Genomic DNA, 19,859 nt, shown 5'->3' on the forward strand with positions numbered 1-19,859 from the left:
GTCTTATGGGACCACAGTTGTATATTTGGCCTGCTGTTGACTGAAATAATTGTTATGCAGTCTATGACTGTAAACCATTTTATAGATGCTTTTTAAATTTTTTCTTAATGTTATACACTAAAATTTTCCATGATATTAAATGTCTTTATAAACATATATACCGTATTTTTCGGACTATAAGACGTACTATTTTTGGGGGTAGAGGTGGGGGGGGGCCACATTTTTTGCTTCAAATGTTTTCTCCCTATTTTCCTCCTCTAAAACCTAGGTGTGTCTTAAGACACACCTAGGTTTTAGAGGAGGAAAATAGGGGAAAACATTTTGAAGCAAAAGAATGTGGTTAAAAAGTATGTCTTATAGTCTGAAAAATATGGTACTTTTAATCCTCACCTTAGGATATTTCACTAATTTTAGAGAAAGAAGAAGAGAGACAGAGAGAAACATTGATTGGTTAACTGTGCCATGCCCCCTGCTCCCCGGATTTGTCCTGACAAGGGACTGAACCAGCAACCTAGGTATGCACCCTGACTGGGAATTGAACCCTCAATCCTTTGGTGTACAGGATGACACCCCAACCAATTGAGCTACCTGGCCAGGGCTAAACATAATTCTTAATGGCTCTATAACATTCTATCATATGAAGATACTATGAAATATTTAATCACTTTTTATAATTATCTTTCTCCCATATTTTACTTCTATAAATAACACTGTGACAAATATCTTTTATATACATACTGATCCACATTTCTGATGATTAACAATAATCAACAGTTTCAATACAAGAGTCTCAGAAATGTAATCACTAGCCCTGACCAGTGTGGTTCAGTTGGTTGATCATGGTCCCACAAAGCGAAACACGACTGGTTCGATTCCTGGTGAGGGCACATGCCTGGTTTGTGGGTTTGGTCCCAATGGGGAACATACAAGAAGCAAACGATCGATGTCTCTCTCTCTTTCTCCCGCCCTTCTGCTTTCTCTAAAAGTAAATAAAAATCTTTGAAAAAATGTAAATTACTAAACCAAAGGTTGTGATCCTATTTAAGTCAATCTATGAACAGTGTCAAATTATTTTCCAAAAAGGCTGTATTAATTTGTATCACCTCAGCAGGGTATGCAAGTTAGCAACTCACCAGAATTCACAATATTAATAGGCATTATGATTTTTAAAAATGTTTTGCTAATATGAAGATTATGGCATATTATTTCATAATTTAAACTGATTACTAATAACTGAGTATCTTTAAAATATTTGTAAGCATTTCATTTTTACTTTGACAAGAGAATGCTGAGTCAGGGACATGGCTTAGAAATAGTATGTTCATGTCTGCTAGGCTTGTGACATAATGCTATTGTGGAACCAAAGGTAAAATGTGGGTGGGTTCTGCTGGTGGTTCCCACCCAAATTTGATGGCTAATGAATCAAATGAAGAGTTTTTAAAAACATGGATTTCCTGGATCTGCCCCAAACCAACTAAACCAGAATCCTTTGCAGAAGGACCCTGGTGGTCAGTGGAAGTCTGCCCAGCACAGACTGGAAAGGAAGAACTACTGGGTTGGATGACAATGGAGAATTGATCAAAGCTCATGGAATAAGATTCTTAGTGTTAGGTAACTGATAACAAGATGAACTCTTTGAAAATCTTAATATCAGCAGCCTAGAAAAAAGGGTCTGAACCAGCATGATGACACCATTTATTCAGTATCTTTGCATCATTAAAATAATGTGAACACCTATAAAACAAGAATAAAACAAAAAAATATCCAACACTTCAAGTATTCAGATTTGGGTAAAGATGAAACTTCCTTGCATTTGGTTACCACCCATTCTTGTTTTTTAAAAAATCTTCACCTGAGGACAGGTTCTCTTTCAGTTGATTTTAGACAGAGAGGAAGGGGAGTAGAGAGAGAGGAAAGGGGTTGTACACAGAGAGAGAGAGAGAAACACTGATGAGAGAGAAACATCAATTGATTGCCTCCCATATGCACCCCGACTGCAACCCAGGCAGGTGCCCTGATGAGGAATGCAACCAGCAACACTTGGGCGCATGGAACGAAGCTCCAACCAACTGAGTCATATGGCCAGAGCACTACCCATCATTCTTACTCCTCCTTACGTCTCAAGCTCCTCCCCTACTACAGAACATCATACCTTTCTGGGTCTCCTGACAGGACTTCCTGCAGTCCATTCCAGTAGGAGCGGCTCGTTCTCTCATTACACACATAGGCCTTGTATAACAATGTCATTTCTTTGAAACCCACACAATAGGACACCCTCTATGTTCTGCCCTGAAGTTTACCAACATTCCACTTGATCCTCCACATTTACTAAAAATGTTGACATTGGTTAGTTCTTTGTCTCTATCCCAAATCTGGTCATCACTCTGAGTTATTTCTATGTGCATGAGCTCATATCTATCTTCACAGGTCCTTGTCCATCTCAACTCCAACAAAATTCACCTCCATTTCACTTCAACCACTGCCTCCAAAGATCACACCTTGAACCTTGTTATCACCCAGAACTGTTGCAACTTGAATGCCACATTTTGTCCATAACCTCTCAGGATACCAGCTTTCTTATCGCCTTCGTCCTCAATAACTATTCTTAGAACTTAAGTCCCATGCCCCTTTCCCTCAATTCCTTTCCTTCCCTACCTAGCTAGACCCACCACCAGCCCCTAGAATCCTCAGTTATCTTTCACACACCTCTCACACAATTCATTCTGTAAAACTCCCAAGATTTCTCTACTTCGTGAGTAGGAAGCTGAGCATGATGGAGAAAATCATACAGTAAAGAGGCAAATGTCCTGGTTGGGGTGGCTCAGTGGGTTGAGCACTGGCCTGCAAACCAAAAGGTCACCAGTTTGATTCCCAGCCAGGGCACACGCCTGGGTTGTGGGCCGGGCCCCCAGTCGGGGGCTTGCCAGAGGCAGCCAATGAGTGTTTCTGTCTCACATGGATGTTTTTCTCCCTCTCTAAAAATTAAAAAATATAAAAAATTAAAAAATTCTTTTAAAAAGTGGCAGAATGGCCCCACAGACATTTCAAGGTTTCTAAACTTGCCTTAGAGTCTGCCTGTCAATCCTTTTCCTTATTCTCAAGTCAGCTCCATCTGTTTACCCTGACAATTATTTCCAGCTCTTACCACTTCTGCAAAGGACTGTTTGATTTGGTTTTACTCAACTTGATTTCCTCCTAATTTACAGACCTCCACCATTATGTCCTACTTGACTCCTGGTGTCTCAGAGGGTGTGTGATTCTTCTTGTAAATGCCAACCATTCCAACCCCATTTTCTATTTCCCTCCCCACCTTCTTTGAGACTTGGCTACAAAGCTCCTCTTTACTAAATTTTCAACCTCTTCCTCTCTGCTTTAACCTACAAGCATACTCAGGTGATTTCCGTCCATGAAAAACAATGCCCTGAGTATGAATCATTTTGTAGCAACTTTCCAATTTTTACATCTTTCCTTCACATCCAAATCCACCCAAAGACTAGTCTGTGGTCCCTTCCCCCAACACTTGAGGCCACAGAATTTAGATTTCAGGTAGAAAGATATTTTTTATTTTAGAAAGACAATATCTGGCAAATATTATATTTCAAAACATCCCCATAGGGACCAGGAGAAGCATTCTGCAATCAAATTCAATATTATTTGTGCAGTGAAATGTATGAATATTCACAGTAAGTGGGACAAATGATGATTATAAATCATCTCACATCCATTCAGGTCAGGCTTTACTGCCAAATGACTTCCCATTTTCCTAGTTTGTTGAATTTTGAGATTCAAATAAGGAGCTATAGGCCTATAGTTTATTTCCATTCATTCCCTCCCACCCACACCATGGCCCACAACAATTACATTTCTTCCCCCATCACCCAAGGGGATTTGCCCTCCCTGGTTTTCCATGACATTTGAATGTCAAACCTACAAAAATTCTGATATACCGTCTGCTATGCCACCAAATCTCTCTGCTGTGTTTGTCACTCATGATCACGTTCCCCCAGTTATTCTTCCTTGAATCTCTCAATTCTGAGGTTCCATTCTTTTAGGCCTCTTCTCTGTTTAATTATGCTTTCCCATCTCTTTTACCAGATCTTCTTCTTCAGAGTTATACAGGCCTCCATCTCAACCCAATACCTACCTCGATGTCTTCCTTAAAAAAACATTTTTAAACAGTTTTATTAAGGCATAATTCACAAGCCATAGATTTCACCCTTTTAACCTCTAGACTTCAGTAGCTTTAGTCTAATCACAGAAATGTGCAGCCATCACCACCTCCAATTCCACATTTCCTTGCACAAAGGAAACCCCATACCTATAATGTAATCACACCCCTTGCTCAGGGGGCATGACCACTCTCTGTCTCTAAAGATTTGCTTGATCTGGATATTTCCTATAAATGGAACCATATACATATGTAGTCATTTGTGTCTTACTTGTTTCAATTAGAATAACAATTTCAAGGTGCAGCAATATTGTAGCATATATCAGTATTTCCTTCCTTTTCTATGGCTAAATATGCCAATGTATGGATATACCAAATTTCTTCTATTTACTCACCAGCTGATGAAAACTTGGGCTGTTTCTACTTTTTGTTGTTAGGAATAACACTCTATGGATATCTGTGTACAAGTCCTTGCATAGATGTATACTTTTAATTCTTTAAAATATATACCTCGGAATCAAATTGGTGAGTCATATGGTAACTCTATTTAACTTTTTACAAACTACCAAACTATGGCAGGTGGAGTCTATCTGATAGAACATTTTATTTTCCCACTAACATTGTCCCAGGGTTCCAACTTCTCTATAGCCTCGTCCATACTTGTTATTTTCTTTTTTAATTCTAACAATCCTAATGGGTATAAAATGGCATCTTATTGTTACTTTGATTTGTATTTCTCTAATAACTAATGATGATGCTGGGCATCTTTCCATGTGTTTATTTGGCCATTACATATCTTCTTTGGAGAAATATCTATTCAGATCTTTGTCTATTTTAAAATTATGTTCTGCAGTGAATCTTAGAACCACTTTGGACGTATGAACTGCTCTGAGAATCCAATCAAAGCCAAAAAGTAAAACCACATATGTACAAAGTAAACCATACAATTCTCCTAAAAAATCACTAACCCACTGAGGCGATCATTTGAGGACCCTCCAGATTAAGCACTTGTTCTATGCCATAAATTCTTACCTATGGCTGCATATTTAAAGATCAGCTGGGGAGCTTTTTAAAAATACAAACATCACCATGTGATCCAGCAATTCCACTTCTATGTATAGACTGAAAAGAATTGAAAGCAGGGACTTAAACAGATACATGCACATCCGTATTCACAGCAGCATTATTCAGACTCACTTATATAAATTAAACTTTATCATAGTGTGTATGTGTAGAAAAAAACATAATATGTATAGGGTTTGGTAGTATCCATAGTAACAGGTATCCACTGGGGGTCTTGGAACATACCCCCACAGATAAGGGGGGTGCACTACACCATGGATGAGCCTCAGTAACAGCATGTCAACTAAAAGAAGTTAAACACAAAAGGCTACATATTATGGCTACACTTATATAAGGTACCTAGAACGGTATATTTTACAGAGCCATAAAGTAGAACCAAGGTTACTGGGGCTGGAAAGAAGGGAAAACAGGAGTTTTTAATGGGTTAAGAGTTTCTGTTTGCAATACAAATATGTCCTGGGGCAGTGGGGGTGGGGTGGGGGCAGGAGATGAACAAAACTGTGAAATGTGCTTCATGTTACAAACTGTACACTTAAAAATAGTTAAAATGGCAACCTTTATGTTATGTATACTTTACCATAATTTTTTAAAAAATACATGTTGACAAAAAAAAACAACCAAACAAAAACAGATAACCCGGACACCACTGCAGGCCCATTAAACCTGAATTTTTGGTGTGGTTTGATCATCATTATTTTGCTTAGGAGCTTTCTGTGTAATTAAAAAATATGAACAGGGCAAGAACTCTGCTTTACACTCTTCCTGATGGTATCTCTTACTTCCATGGTTTCCCAAATCTTTCTTTCCAGCCTTCACCTCTCAAAGTTTCCACTTCAAAAATTCAGCCAGGGGTCAGTTCACAGAATTGAGCTCATCCACTCCTTCTCTGCACCCTAAAACTGCCTCACCTGAAAGAGCACCCATCCACTGAACATCATCTGCATCCTTTGATACGCTCCCCATCAAATAATCAATAATGTGACTTTGCCTCCTAAAAGATTATCAAGTCTCCCCTCGTCACCATGATAATTACTACTGCTATTGGTTCAGGTCTTCATCTCTTACCTAGATTAGCTAACATGAGTTTCCTTATTTCCAGATAATTTCCCTGCTTAAAACTTTCAGTAGTCTCCACTCCCTCCAAGGGGAAGTCTATGCTGCCTCAACTGTCACCTAAGCTCCTCTGATGTAGCCCTCACCCATTTCTCCAGGCTCATCTCAAACCCTACTGTCTACCCTGACGATGGAAAGTACACATGGTTCCCCATCTACCACATACTACTTCTCACCTGTTTCCTGTGCTTGTTATACATGGAACAAACCATGCACCTCCCCCTTTTGGCTAACTTCTACTCATCTTTTAAGACTCAGCTCAGGTGACCCTCTCCCCTGAATTAAACTCCCTTTCTCTGCCCTTTAATAGCCTACATATAACTCTACTATTTACTATGTATGTCATAATGATTTATGCCTTTTTCCCCTACCAAGCTGTAAGCTCCTCTAGGAGTACAAGCTCAGTGTGTTTCACCTTATTCCCATGCCCTTAACAGAATGCCTGACACACAGCACTTAATGTTCACTGAATAAATTGCTTTATAAACTGCTATGGAGTTTGAAGTGATTTCACCAAAATAGGTAATGGCATTGAACATTTACTATGCTATACCTGTATTATTTTATTTGATCCTCACAAAAACCCTGTGGAATCATTATTATCATTATTTCCTGAAGTACAAAGAAAAATCAACTAACATGTCCAAGGTCAAGCACAGCTGACAGGTGGTGAAGTGAGATTCAAATCCAAGCAGTCAACTCTGGAGCCTGCACCCTCCCTCCACCACACTTTCTCTACCTGTTGAAGATACAGGTCTTCTCACCTGTGTATGTCTCATCTCCTCCAGTAGATATTTCCATCTAGTTTTTATCTCTATGATTTTTAAAAAGTTACAATCTCAACATACAATTTTGTAGCTTATAAAATTTAAGAAAGCTTTAGCATGTTACTATATAGTCTTCATAAACAGCATAACTAGTCACACGGATAAAGGTAGAATCTCGCAGCGAGATTGAAAAAAATAAACTGTTTTAAGTTCTAAAATAGTCAAAACTGAGATGATAGTCATTTAGGTGATGATAACCAGAGATTCTAGTTGTCTGCCAGCTTAAAATAAAGAAACCAAAAGACTTGATGCTACAAATAACATAAAAATGTAGTTGTAGATTGCAAGAACAAAAGCAAAATTAAAAATCTGTAATTCAGACAGAAACATGAGGTTACATGTTGTAGACAGAAATAACAGCAGGGTGGAGGGTAGTAAAGGGGGGGAAATGGGACAACTGTAATAACATAATCAATAAAATATATTAAAAAAAGAAATAACAGGTGCATAGAGAATTTAGTCAATGAACAGATACTATTTAAATAAGCAGGAATATGAGAAAGAGAGTTGAACAGTACTTGGGGAGACGGAATATACATAGTTGGGAAAACACAGTAAATGTGTTGAAGGGATATCTCACAGAGAAGAGATGTCTTAGGTGTTGGGTAATTACTGTGTTCGACACAATACTAGCCAGTGTATTATTTAATTCTCAGCTCTACAAAGCAGATACTGTCCCCAGTTTTACAAAGAAAAAATCAGGTTCAAAGAAGTTAACAGATTTGCCCAAAGTCTCAAAGCTAATAAATAAGTCATGGCACTTAAGCTTCAAACCAAACTCTGACTGCAAATCCCATATTCTTTCCACAATTCTACACACTCTCTCATATAAGCCATTAAATAATTTCTTCAAAATACAGAATAGGAAGTGTGCCAGTGATGGTACAAGGAAACAGTTTAGGCAAACTTTACTAGAAAACATGAACTTATCTTCCATGTTGTAGAATGCCCATCCCTGGGGATCTTCAGCTCTAACAGCACGAGAAGGATGGACAGCCTACACTGGAACTGCCAGACACGGCTGCAGTACCACATGTTGGCCTCATGTGAACTGAACATTCAACAGAGGATAGGAACAAATCAGATCTTTTGTTTTCTCCTCTCAGCATTACCAAGGGAAGTATGAACCTTTCCCTGAATTTTCTTTGAGTTCTCATGTCACTGTGATATGCTTATTTGTGCCTCTGTTCCTTTCCAGCCCTCAGGCTGGTCCCCCATCCTCCAGGTATCAACAATAAATACAGTGCATTACTTGCCTGAACCACAAAATTAGACTGAACTTGGGCCCCCAGTAGCTCAACTGTGCCCTCAGTGAGCTACATAGCTGCAACCCAGATCCTCTATACCAGTGAAACAACTGAATTTTTGTGGTTTTTTTTTTTTTTAATGTCTGGCAATACTTGGGTCAATCTGTCTTACTTTGGTACATTCTGCTCACAATAACCCTTGTATAGGAAACTTCCCACTTAAATCTGTTACCTCGTCTCTCCCCACTACTTAATCCTAGGTGTCCTGGTAACATTTCCAACCAAGTACATTAGAGAATTACACCCGAGAATCTGATTCCAACTGTCTTGAAGTTACCTGGTAGTTGAAATAACCTGGAGGTGACAGAGGGGGTAGTGGAATGTAGGGGTCATTGTCAGAATTCTGTTTCGACCCTGGCAGAGGTAAATGTATAAAACTCAACACTGGTTAACTCTGATCAACATATAGCCCAGCTTATTATCTAAATGAAAGACTAAACTCCACAAACAATCAAGTAGAAAAGGCAGAGAATTTAAATTGGTCTTCTAATTTTAGATGTGAAGAAAGGCAAGACCTAGAATCCTGTACATCTTCTCAGTGAATGTCTCATAGTACTTGGCTCTACTGCATCCTATTCTGTACTGAACAATCCACACTCACAGCTTTTCCTAAGGACCCTCAATGGGCTTTGATCCAGCTCTGCACATACAAGACATCATGACAGTACAGGACACACTGCTCCCATGGCACCAGCTGTAGGTATTCAATCTACAGGCTGCCCAGTAGTCTACTGGAGTGGCCTGGTACAAAAGTTCTGTCCAGACAAAGATGATGGTGATGGGCTGAGTCCAGTAGATTTTCAGTCTGTGAAATGTGTAAGACAGAGCTATTCTGTGGGCAGAAAGAGAAGCTGAAAAGATACACTGAAAGAAATTACAAGGTATACAGAGAGAACCTTTGTCACCATACTCAACAAATACATGGGGGTTCTCAACTGTTCCTCACAGGGAAATCATAATGCATGCTCAATTCCTCCAGGTTTCAATACTTAGGCAATCAAACAGATATGGAAACTTTTGAAGTGAGGCAACTTGTAGTCCATGAGCTACAACTCTACTCCTTCCCACCAAGGACAAAAGCCCTACCAAGAATGTCAGCCCCATTAACTGCATCACCTACCGTGGCCCTGAGTGAGTCACAGAAAGCCTGCCTCCTCGCTTGCTTTTACCATTGACAAGCTGTACAACCTTAGGAAAGGTACTTAACCTTTCAGAGCCTCAGTTTTCATGTCTGTATAATTCAGAAATAATATTCACTTGTATGAAAATTAAATGAGAAAGGTACACAGCCTGATATAACACATTGCCTCATGTACATAGGTTAGCTGCCTTCATTAATACTGCCATGATTATCTGAACACTTGGCTTCTTGTATGTGGAGAGGTACTCCACATACACCACTCCTTATTTGGATAAGGTGATGCTCTGCCCTCTTTTTTCAGCTCTGAGGCTGTAAAACAAGTGTGCTTTTTGCAGTAGTATATGAGGTCGGTCTGGAAAAAGTCCAACTGTTAATAATATGAGAACAGTTTGCATGGCATCGATGTAACCTGGCAGCCAAGGAGAGTGGACTGGAATGCACATGTGTGAACAATGACCACCTCACTGTACTAGTCAGTGCGGGCAGTAGGCATCACTGAGTGAGCATGTGTACTGTGTGGCCACCACATTCAAAATGACTGAGCAAGTAGAGCAATGACTCTGCATGAGCTTGTTTTAAGCTTGACTATTCCTCTGCAGAAACTATTTGGATAATTCAGAAAGCCATAGCTATGGGCAACTGGTGATTGACAGTTGCATCATGACAATGTGCCCACCCACTTATGCATCACATCTCGTGTAGAGTTTCTTTTGCAAAACTTCAAATCACCCAGGTGACTCAGCCCCTTTACAGCCCAGATTTGGTGCCCTGAGACTTCTGGGTTTCCCAAAACTAAAATCACCTTCAAAAGGGAAGAAATTTCAGACTGGCAATGAGATTCAGGAAAATACGACAGGGCGGCTGATGGTGATAGAACTGTGTGAGGTCCCAAGGTGCATGCTTTGAAGGGGACTAAAGTGTCATTGTCCTGTGCACAATGTTTGTTGTATCTTCTTCAATAAATGTCTCTACTTTTCAGAGTGCATGGCTGGATACTTTCTGGACAGACCTCATATTTAGAGCCATGTTTTCTACATTTTTGTGTTCTTTATTGGTGTCCCCATTTCAAGTGGTCTCCCAGCACAGTGCTGAAGAGCTACCCAGTGTTTCTACGCACAGGGAGCTACAATGTGCCTTTTGGAGAAAACACATATGTGTAAAATGAGCTTCCTTTAGGCAGGAGTTCTAGCACTACTGGCTGCAAGATCAATATTAATAAATCTACAATACATATGAGATACGGCATCTTTAAATAGAAACACGCTTAAGATAAGGTTATGTATTGAGTTATGACCAAAGGTTTGAAGGAACCTAACTCTGTATTTTCCCTAGAAACAACAGTTCAGTACTTGCGAATTCAGGGTTAGCCATGACCTAATTCCTGCAAATAAGAAGGATAAACTATTGTTACTTAAAGGTAGAACATGCGAGTAGTTGAGAATGTTTGGGGCGTGAAGGGAGAAGGGTAGAGACCGATCATGAAAAGGCCTTTTTTGTACTACCAAGGAATGTGGACTTCAAAATGTTTCTAATCTGATCACTGATGGATGCTAATTAGGAGACTGAGGGCTTGGGAAGGCTCTATACTGTCCTGCCCCTTAATGTATCCCTTGTGTCTTGCACAGACATATCATCTATAAGAAAGACTACTGCCTCACACTGTCCCCCTTCACATCTGGCTCCTGAGCTCTGAGCAGCGCTGACAACAGAGAATCCTGAGAGCCACCAGTCGTCCAGTAGCCACAATGACAGTCACAATTAACAGGTGAAATTAATTTGGTAATGTACAGCGTGAGGAAAAAGTAGGTTTACAGTTGTTTTGTATAGAAAATGATACAATAACAAATAATAATAGAAGAATAAACTGTGTTTCACTTACAACTATAAACCTACTTTTGCCCCGCACTGTGTTTGCACTCAATGTGCATTAGCCACATCTCAAATGATCAAAAGCTTGTAAGGCTATAGCTGCCACAGAATTCCTCTGATGGATCTGAGCAAAGCAAATTAAAAACCTTCTGGAAAGAATTCACCATTCAGGAAGACATTAAGAACATTCATGATTCACGGAAAGAGATAAGAATATCAGCATTAACAGGAGGTTAGAAGAAGTTGATTCCAACACTACTCTGAGGGAGTTCAAGGCTTCAGTGGAGGGAGTAACTGCAGATGCGGTGGAAACAGCACGAGCACTAGAGTTAGAAGTGGGGCCTGAATATGGGACTGAATGGCTGCAGTCCCATGATCAAACTTAACAGATGAGGAGCTGCTCAGTAATGAACACCAAAGAAAGGGGTTTCTGGATATGGAATCGACTCCTGGAGAAGATTGCAGGGAAGACTGTGGAAATGACAACAAAGGACTTAGAATATTACTAAAACTTAGTTGATAAAGCAGTGGCAGGGTTTGAGAGGATGGACTCCAATTTTGAAAGTTCTCCGGTGGGTAAATGCTATCAATCCGCATCCCATGCTAAAGAGAAATTGTTTATGAAAGGAAGAGCCATCTGCTGCAAACTTCACCGTTGTCTTATTTTAAGAAATTGCCACAGCCATCTCAGCCTTCAGCAACCAGACCCTGATCAGTCTGCACCGTCATCAATAAGGCAAGGGGCTCCACCAGCAAAAAGATTAGAAGGCTCAGATGATAGCATTTTTTTCACAAAATATTTAAAATTAAAGTATGTACATTTTTTTAGACATATGCTACTGCACACTTAATAGACTGCAGTATAGTGTAAATCTAAGTTTTACATGCACCAGGAAATCAAACTGCTTTATTGCAAAATTCACTTTATTGTGGTGGTCTGGAACCGAGCCCATAATATCTCTGAAGTATGTCTGTATATTTCTCAACTTGACTGGCTCTTAAAAGGAAACAATTTATTCAACATCAAGATGATAGTGTTTGATGTTTCTGACAAAAGTATTTAAAAATATGCTTGTCATACTGTGTTAGGGTTACATTACAAGCTATACAACCCTGCATGTAAACTGTGAGCTTGGTGAAAGGAGTTGCGGCCACACTTCTGCAACTAAAATCCACACTGGAAAATGCCACGTCTTACCTCTTTAAGGACGACAACACTGGAGAGAGAAACGGGCAAGTCAAGTGTTTTTAAACTTTTCTCAGCATTTCTGAGTGAAACTTTTTAAAGTAAACCCTCTAGGAGGTACTTGGGAACAGTTTGCTAGCTGTTGCACAGACTTTTGCTTGGTGAATTTTATATCCCCTTGGCTTCCAAAGAATTACACTTTGTTTAAAATACACCACAATACGTTAATCCTGTCTAAATCTACCCAAACTTTTCTCCTCCACAAACAAAAAAAGTTCCCATGTACATATTTCATTGAGTTTTACAACACTGAATACTACGATCACTCTGAATTCCATCTTTTCTTGCCCTATCTTTTTCACAAATTAAAAGTCATTCCAAACAGAAAACCCCCTCAGCCTGACAAGATCAGACCTGGTTATGATATTTGTGGTTAATTATCATGGCAGGAATTCTCAAGTGCAACAGGATTTGCAAGCGAGTCATCTGGCTTGTTTAAACACTGCCCGGATGTCAAAACTCATGTCTTTTAACTCTAATAATAAGACTGGGATTCTTCCATACTGCCAACCTCCAAAGTAAAGGTATTTTAGAAAATGCAATATATAAGTATTTTAAAATCTAAGGGACTGCTCTTTGATGTCTTAGGAGAAAAACAACATGATCAGGAACAAAAACTACTCTAGTTTTAAGAGACTGTAAATAAAATGAACTTATTTCTGTTATACAAAGGATATAACAAACTAGCACAGATGGATCTAGTTAAAACTACCATTCAAACCTGCTCATGTGAAGAGTTATTCACAAAGGTATTGTGAATGTATACTCTGATTGACCAAACAAGTTTTACTAAAAATCCCTTTCAATGATTTAAAATTCCTTATAAAATACAGTAAATCTTCACTTAACATCATCAATGGTTCTTGAAAACTTCAACATTAAATGAAATGTCCTATAATGAAACCAATTTGACCACAGGCTAATTGATATAAACAAGAGTTAAATTCCTAAGGCATATTTCTGGTCACGAAAACATCATCAAAATATTAAAGATCCAAAACATTTCTAATATTAAATGCTGAAATAAATGTGAGCTAATACATATTTAAGAAAGACTCATAAAAAAAAAATAAGGTAACTATTTTCTACTCCATTGATTCCAGTTCCAGGTTGTGGGTGGCCAGAATCCATCCCAGCACTCAGGAATCAAGGCGGGGCTCACCCTGGACAGGATGCCCTTCCATCACAGAGCCACTCACACCCACACTCACTCACCCAGACGAGGACAATGTAGCCATGTCACCTGACCTCGTGTACACATCTTCTGGGTGTGGGCTGAATCTGGAGTCCCCAGAGAAAACCCACCCAACTGTGGGGAGAACATACAAATTCATACAAACAGTGGCCCCAGCCAGAAATTGATTTTTTTTTCCTTCATCAATGTTTTAACAAAGTGACATAGAAGGAAACAATGTTATTTGAGAAGCTGCTGTACAGGATAATTACATTTGTTGAGGTTGGGTTCCAGTGCCAGTTATAAGGTATCATGTTGGTTTAAATATCTTATTTGCCTTTGTTTTCTCATAGTATTTCAGAGAGTGTCTTGTAATAATAGTAGCTGCTCAATAAAACCACCCTGAATTTATTCCAAAGTCCATGGATCACTTCAAAGACTTTAAATAAAGCATAAAATAAAATTTAAAAGAAAAACAAAGAAGCCCAAATAATTTGACTATAAAATTTTTATTATACAAAAATTTAACATACGATACTAGTGACTTTTGGGCTTAAACCAATATGTAACCCTGTCTTACAGCCAACTTACAAGAAAGTGGGAGAGTCCTCGAATTAAACAGAAAAATCCCAAAATAGTCAGAACCACAGTTAACTATTTATTTAAACAAATTGTCTTTTATGTAGATAAACTAAAGTACCAGTGGTCTTTTAAAAATTCCACTATAATAGGATTAATGATTTATTAAACTATATTATGCTGATATGGTTTATGAATATTGAAAGAAAATTACCTGTATTTAGTATAATTAAAAATTATGTTTGAACTACTCTCACCATGTTTTATTGTTAAAGATAAAAGAATTCTTTGTAAACTGTCTATACAGTGCAGAATAGCTTGATAGATTTCTTTCCTCCTCCAGTGTTAATTTCACAAGGGAAATGTGAATAGTATAGTTTCGAAATATGTGATTTGGAAACATACACTCCAAATTGGGCGTATCTGGTCTAGAAGTTAAAAATGAAAAATATGTTAGTGAATTCATTCCTCAGGTACATATTATGTAATAGTTAACCCTTTTCAGATAAAGCTTATGATTATCTTTCACCAATCTCTTATTTTTAAGTATTACACCTTTCAAGGTTAAGAGAAAGGTACAGGCTGCTAAGAGAATTAACAGCATTAGCATAAGCAAAAGTGGACAAGCACAGCCTAAAGAGTAACTGGATGTTTTTAGCTTTCTGAATATAGGATGTAAGCATAAGGATGTAACAAACCAGAGAAAGTTAGGTACTATATATATAACAACAAGAATAATCATTCATTAGAGGTCTCAGCCAAAAAAGAAAGCTTCGTTTATTACTTAACTAAAAATTAAATAAATTCAAATTCACTGAAAAACTCTGTTTAAGCTTGGATTTTAAAAGGATGTTGAAAGAAAATAGAAATATAAAGCTTATATATACATGATTAAGGATTGCATTAGATTTTTCTTCTGAGTTTTAGAAAATGCTTACCAAAAACATTTCCTAAAACAAGTATGAGACTGTATTTGGTGACATAGAAAAACCGCAAGAAACCTTAAATAAACACAAAAGAAAGGACAAGGCAAGAGTCAATTGGGATCTCATTGTATCTATTTGTTCCTGAGGACATTATCACTGCCTGATTGTCATGCTCGGTTCTCCCTTTGACAGCATGCACATCCAATCCACAAGCACACAAATCCCAAGAGCATTACCAAATACCAAATCAGAGCACTTGTGAAACACACCTTGTAATTGTCCACAGCCTCTGCGTTCAAACCAGAGCTCAGCAGCTTGTCTTTATCTTCACCAGTGATGTAAATAAAAGTACCATATATTACCCTTCCAAAAAACAAACAAACAAAAAAACACCACCCCACAATTAGCAATAAATTTATTGCCTCAGAGATAAATCTTCTCTATTAACCCAAACCAACATTCTGCCTTAATGGAAACCTAAGCACATGCTGAGCCCCCTGCCGCTTATCTCCTCCATCATTTATTTCTAACCATAGCTGACAAACCATAGCCTCACAAATCCTTTTTTAGCTGCTGATCAGACAGATCCTCCTTTGACAATCCAGCATGGTGGAACATTCGAAAATTCTTCCTGCTTCTATTCTATTGCTTGCTCTAAAAATGAGTTTCCTTTTCATTGAGATAATAGCCTTTTCTTCAGTCACATGACACAGAAGCTACATTAGCAGAGCTTTATGATAACAGACTGAGTAAGCCTCGGCCCCCTCCTGTTATTAAGGGGATGTGTCTTTCCCTCTCCCTCTCCTTCCCTCCTTCTCTCTCTCTCCCACTCCCTCCCTCCCTCAGTCACACACACGTGCATAATGCACACATGCAATCACATAACCAAATCTAAAATTATTCATCCTTCTTGGAATTATCATAATAAATAAAAAAGTATCACCCTAAAATGAGAACGCTAACACTTTCTAGATCTGCTGCTAAAAATAATAGTTAAAAACAAACATTCTCCCTCCTTTCAGGAGGGTGCAGCACACAGGCCATAAACACCCCCCTGAGCAGTAACGTGAAGTGGGAGAGTTAGAAGGGAACGGGTACTGCCTTGTTCCCTCGGACTTCTCTCACCCCCAACCTGTGATGTAAATCTGGCATAACAAACAGTTTGGAGACATTATGGCTACCCTCATATTGGAAATTAGCTCCTTGTATAGAAAATATATATTAAGTACACCTTTTAAAGTAATTTATAATTCTCAAGCAGAAAGAAATTCCCATGGCCAAACAACCTTAAATAATAATAAAAATAAAAAGTTCCTTTCAGTCTAGTCAATCTAATCCATTTCTGATAAACAATCAATTCTCAAAACACATATGTGGAAATACCAGCACAGTGCCTGACACAGTGGTTGCTCCATATTTTTTAAGTAACAGGTTGAAGTACAGGCAAAGAGGAGGAGATTACAATGCCTGCTTCGTTTTCAGTTATGGTTTGTTTCATATTAAAATGTCATAAATCTATCAATCAAGCAGCTTTGGGAAGGAGTTTAAGCATAAGATGTGCTGAGAGGTTGAAAAAAGGAGAAAAAGACGGGGAAGGAGATGCCCCCTCAAAAAACCACATTAAAGCACATACCATCAGAACGCCATACATTATGAGATAAAAGAAAGAAGTAACAGATGAAGCTACATCTTAAATTTCTTATTTATAATTATTGCCTTGGTTTTCTCATCTCAAAAATGGAAAACACAGTAGATATTTTAATATTTTTCTTTTACTTTTAATTGTGGTAAAATACACATAACATAAAAGTTGCCATCTTAACCATCTTAAAGTGTACAGCTTAGCACTCATAATTATATTGACAGTTTTGCAACAATTCTGAAATTTTTCATCTTGCAAAACTGAAACTCTCTACCCCTTAAACAACTTCCATTCCCCCTCCCCCCAGCCCTGGCAATTGCCATCTACTTTGTTTCTATGAATGTAACTACTTAGTACCTCATATAAATGGAATCACACAATAGTGTTATTTTTGTGTGTAGATATTTTAAACAATTATTTTAATACCTACAGATCAAGACAAAGAATTTCATCTAACAAAATAATTTTACATGAACTGAATTCTTCACAAGTAAAGCAAGCCAACATTATATTCTTTAATACAGAAAAAAACAGGAATTGTTATAGGTACAACTACACACAGGGATTTATTATCATGAGTTATCTATATGGAAAATGGTAGTTTCTCAGAACTCAAAGAATTTGACAATTCTAATTCCAAAACTCCTAGTTTATTCGAATTACATTAACCACTCAATATAAAAGTAGCTTTGGTAGGATGGAGTGGGTGTTTACTAATTATCTTTACGTCACTGAAAGGAACCGTGAATACTCTGGAAAACTACCTCAACAGCTAACAGAGCCTGAAATGATTACAGAGGTGTCAATGAGATTAAGCTTCCATGAGGACCTAAGCAAAGAAATTCAACTAGAAAATAAAATGCTTCAGATGCTAAAAACAAAACAAAATGAAACAAAAACAAACCTTTAAAGCACAATCAAGAATTTTTAAGATAACTAAACTATTTGTTAAAATTGTGATGATTTTAACAGCCATCCAAATATTTTCATTATGCACTTAAAATCTAAAGTCAATAATCAGCCAGGGAATCACATGAAATTAATGTAACCTAGTAAGTAAATCTCATATGAGAAAAAACTTTTAAAAAGAATATAAGAAAAATTTTTTTAAAAGAATAACCTAAATGCTGCAGAGGGCAGTTTTGTAAACTCTATCTACCTAAGTTTGTCCTGTTTCTGCTCAAAACATCATCAAATATTTGGTTATCTAATAGATAATTGATTTCTGTAGAGGTAAGGTAAGGACATTGAAATTAACACCATGTGTGCCCCTTATTAACCACAATGGAGTTTTTACAACTTATTCTCAGCCAAATCACAGGGCAGCAAGAAAATGCTGTGAATTCCCTGATCGAATCAATCTCAGTAAGAAAACCATCTCCTGCCAAACACACCTAAGAAAAATGTTTCCATCCAGATTCTGTGCTAACACTTCTAGATCTATTGCTGTTAGCAAGACTGTCCCTCAACTGTATTTTCTGCTGACAAGCACAAACAGGTACAGTTGTCTAATGCCCCTCATGAGTACAGAGGGTGGCCCACAGCAGACTTCATCATGAGGAATTTTCAACTAGTGTCATCTTCATCAGGGTGGTAGTGTTTACAAGGGAATTAGAATAGATAATTTGTAAAGTTGTTTCTAGCTTTAATGTTTTCTGATGGTGAGGTATATATCTCCACCCAGAATGTATCCCGTCATGTAACAGGGAAAACAGAGACATTTAGTGAAGATACAAGATACAAGGACAATGCACATAGAATAATGATGCCTCGGTCCCCTTCAAAGTAGGCACCTTGGTACCTCGCACAGTTCTCCCAATAGCCATCAGCTTCCTCATCATATTTTCCTAATTCCCATCAACAGTCTGAAATCTCTTCCCTTTTAAAGGTGATTTTAGTTTGGGGAAAAGCCAGAAGTTGCAGGGTGCCAAATCTGGACTGTAGGGGGGCTGAGTCACCTGGGTGATTGGATGTTTCACCAAGAAACTGTGTGTGAGACATGAGTGGGCACTCATGATGAAGTTGCCAATCACCAGCTGCCCATAGCTGTAGTCTTCTGAATCATCTGAACAGTTTCCAAGGAGGAATGTTTAAGCTTAATGCAAAATTTGATGCAAATTCATCACTCTACTCACCCAGTCACTTTGAATGCGACCGCCACATAGTATGCATGCTCACTCAATGAGGTCTACTGCCTTCACTGACTAGATACAGTGAAGTTGTTGTTGTTCATATATGTGCATTCCAGTCCACCGTCCTTGGCTGCCAGGTTACATTGATGTCACACAAACCATTCTTGTTATATTAACAATGGCTGGACATTTCCCAGACAGATCATACGCACACACACACCCACTTCATTTCTTAAAACAAGGATCCAGTAATGTTTTAGTTTATATAAATTGGGGTGGAATTTACATTTAGTGCAATAAACATTTTTAAGAGTTGTGAGAAATTAAAGTACCCATGCAATCCACACTCCTACCGATAGGTTGTATGCGCTGACCAGCCGTGGGACGCTGTCTTGTGTTCATTCTCAAGTTGTCACCACTTCCTTATCCCCAAAAGCCACTATTCTTACTTTCTATTATCACAGATTAGTTTTGCTTCTTGTAAGATCAAACAAATGGAATCATGAGTACTCTTTATGCTTCTCTCAGCATAAAGATTTTTTGAGGTTCATTGTGTTATTGCATACATCAATAGTTTGTCCCTTTTTAATGCTAAGGGTATTCCACTGTACAGCTATGCCATAGTTATTTTATCTATTCTCCTGTCGATGGA

At 38.2% G+C, this 19,859-nt stretch overlaps 1 protein-coding gene across 3 annotated transcripts in view; it reads right to left on the bottom strand.

Moving 5' to 3' along the window:
* NCOA2 (nuclear receptor coactivator 2) overlaps positions 1-19,859 on the bottom strand; it is a 284,984-nt gene that overhangs the window by 117,716 nt on the left and 147,409 nt on the right. Inside the window, exon 1 of one of the 3 annotated variants that reach the window (XM_036031204.1) lies at positions 15,703-16,192. The exons of the other annotated variants lie outside the window; for them this stretch is intronic. The gene's annotated coding sequence lies outside the window, so the exon portion shown is untranslated. Of the gene's footprint in view, positions 1-15,702; positions 16,193-19,859 lie in introns of those variants that run through there. 3 annotated transcript variants of the gene reach the window in all.

The sequence above is a fragment of the Phyllostomus discolor genome, chromosome 7, assembly GCF_004126475.2.
Source record: "Phyllostomus discolor isolate MPI-MPIP mPhyDis1 chromosome 7, mPhyDis1.pri.v3, whole genome shotgun sequence".
Classification (NCBI taxonomy): domain Eukaryota; kingdom Metazoa; phylum Chordata; class Mammalia; order Chiroptera; family Phyllostomidae; genus Phyllostomus; species Phyllostomus discolor.